Raw genomic sequence first — 3,379 nt, 5'->3', positions numbered from 1 at the left:
AATTATTAATTCATATCTAATACATTATTCAACAATACATAACCAAAACTAAATTCCTCATCTTTCAGACACAGGGTAATACCAAATAATTCAAAAGCAATAGTTGCTTGCATTTACCTGTCATTTCCTTGGGAATCCACATCATTAGCTTTAGCATGTTAGCTTCACAGATTTCAGGTTTCTTGAAGTTTCTTAGAGATTTCCTTTACCTCATCTCTAACTAGCATGGTACTGTGGTATTTATTCAAACTACAGTAATGAAAGGCTATCCATAGTTTTACTAACTATATACTAGCTGTACTATTAAATTATGGTTCCTAAAAAATAACTGTAGAGACTGCAGTAAAAACATGTTGACACTATGGAAGCTAATAAGATAACAGCTCTCAGTGTTTCTGTGTGATCCAGAGCTTCCATTGTTGAGTTTATATAGTTTTATTTTCCTTTGGTGTACTTCATCGGTTCATGAGAGATGAGTTGTATCTGGCAGGGCTCACATTCAATTTAGGTCAATTCACTGACCTACTTTATACTGTACGATGATAATTACACATGGCAGTCTTAATGAGACCAGCGTTTCCGGATCATGAAGGGAGATTTGTGTGTGTTTGTGTGGTGCCGCATATTCTTGATCTGGTGTGAAATTAATGTTTCTTTTAAAACATCCTCATTAAATGCATAGCCATGGATAAAGCAAGCTTTGCATGCCAGCTTTGGTTTGCTTAATGCAAGAGACGTAGGATGGTGTAGAGGAAGGGATGTGAGTTATCTGACCGTGCTAATTTTCTGACGGAGAGTATTTTCGAGGATGGACAAAAGACCACAGGCAACGATTTAAACTTGTTACGCCTTAATTTGCATTCGACCCACAGTCTGTCATATTCATGTATGAATGTTGACAGTTCTCTGCTGACAGAGAAATCATTCTCACACCATAATATTTATACATTTTTATGACAGTAGTGATGAAGAAACATACAGTGTGTGAGGCACTTTCCAAGAATAGTGTCCAGTATCCAACAAATAAATATCATAGTGTTATAATTTTGGCATAATCTGATGAATTGCAAAAAGAATACTAAACATTTTATGGTTAGCGGTACAAGTCACAATATATATAGCACAATCAGTCGATAATTTGGCCCAGATATTAAGCAATTTTATGGTTGTTGGTATCTGTGACTTTATAAATAGGGGTCGTCCATTTATTAGCCTGACCAATTATCAGCGCCGATATTTGATATTTATTGGTATCGGTCACCAACTGATTATTCGGCCCCAATATTAAGCATTTTATGGTGATCAATATCTGTCACTGTATACAGGGCAGATTAATGGTGCCAATATTATGCATTTTTATGGTTATTGGTACTAGTTATAATATATATAGCATGGTCAGGCGATTATTTGGCCCGGATATTAAACCGTTTTATGGTTATCAATACCAGTCACAATATGTATAGCATGATCAGGTGAAATTCGGCCCCGATATTAAACCTTTTTTATAGTTATCGGTATCTGTCACTTTATAATTAAGGGTTGCACGATTATTAGCCTGGCCAATTGTCAGTGCTGATATTAAGCATTTTTGTGGTTATCGGTACCAGTCACAATATATATATATCGTGGTCAGGCGATTATTCGGCCCCGATATTGAGTAGTTTTATGGTTATCGGTATCTGTCACTATAAAAAGGGTCGATTATCGGTGCCAATATTAAGCCTTTTTTATGGTCATCGGTATCTGTCCCTTTATAATTAGGGGTTGCACGATTATCAGCCTGGTCGATTGTCAGGGCTGATATTAAGCATTTTTGTGGTTATCGGTACCAGTCACAATATATATATTGTGGTCAGACGATTATACAGCCCCGATATTAAGCAATTTTATGGTTATCAGTATCTACTACTACATATACAGGGATGTTTATTGGCACTGATTTTAAGCATTTTTATGGTTATCAGTACCATATACTGTATATAGCGTGGTTTAATGGTTATCAGATATCTGTCACTATATATAGGACTGATTATCGGCGCCAGTATTAAGCATTTTTATGGTTATTGGTATTGGTCACAAACCGATTATTTGGCCCCAATATTAAGCATTTTAATGGTTATTGATATCTGTCCCTATATATAGGGGAGATTATCGGTACCGATATTAGGTATTTTTATGGTTATTGGTACCAGTCACATATTTATAGTGCAGTTAGATGATTATTTGGCCCCAATATTAAGCATTTTTATGGTTATCAGTACCAGTCACAATATATATAGCGCATCAGACAATTATTTGGCCCTGATATCAAGCATTGTATGGTTATCTGTATCTCCCGATTATTAGCTTGGCCGATTATTGGCCCCAGTATTAAGCATTTTTCATGGTTATCTGTATCTCTCACTATTAGGGGTCACTCAATTATCAGCCCGGCCAATTACTGGAGCAGATATTAAGCAGTTTTATGCTTGTTGGTATCGGTCACAAACCAATTTGTCAATAAAATAATTTAAAAGCATTTAAGAACATTTTTTGTCAAGGTCCTTGCTGTTTTTTGACACCAGACATATATATATATATATATAGGTTCAAAATATCAGTTATCATTCTACTTGATCTAAAATAATCGGTATCTGCATTGGTCGACCCCTGATCTATTTATTTAAATTATTTTACTTTTTATTTGATTTGCTTTTTAATCGAAAATAAATTGTATTTATTTCTAGTTAATATTGTTACTAAAAATTATTAAAAAACAAATTGTTTTACATTGCACTCAGATAAAAATTTTTATTCAAAAATGGCATATCTCAAGTAAAATAAATAGTAAATAAAACACCATGTAATATTTAGTTTGACATTTTTTTTAAGAGTTCCAATGCCTATTTTGTACCCTATTTGTGAAAAGTGCCATTACAAATGTACAGCCAATTCATTATTAAAGAAACTCAGCCGTTTTAAATGGCAAATGTTTATTCAAACACTGATACAGCACAGTTTTTCTTCATCTACCCTGTTACTGGAGTAAAACAGAACCATGTAACGTTAAAAACAAACTGTTTGTATTCTCAGAGGTGACGTACATCAACAACGTTTGACATTATTTTTCTGTCAGGTCGCCGCAACATTAACATGTAACATCACTGTAACAGGTTCGACTGGATCCATTCCTATCCAAACCGAACCTCACGTCACTGTGTCGATGACAGTTACACAGAGTGCTACTGAGTAAAACGTTCCTCGGAAAACACACACACTGCTACCAGCATGCTTAATGCATTTCTAAAATTGTTAGCGCACATTAACGGGTATCCAAACAATCTCTTGACATGTTAGAGATAACATACAGTGTATTCTGGTGTGATTTCAGCTATAAAGA

Source organism: Labeo rohita, chromosome 24, assembly GCF_022985175.1.
Source record: "Labeo rohita strain BAU-BD-2019 chromosome 24, IGBB_LRoh.1.0, whole genome shotgun sequence".
Classification (NCBI taxonomy): domain Eukaryota; kingdom Metazoa; phylum Chordata; class Actinopteri; order Cypriniformes; family Cyprinidae; genus Labeo; species Labeo rohita.
Note: the sequence above shows the minus strand (reverse complement) of the source record.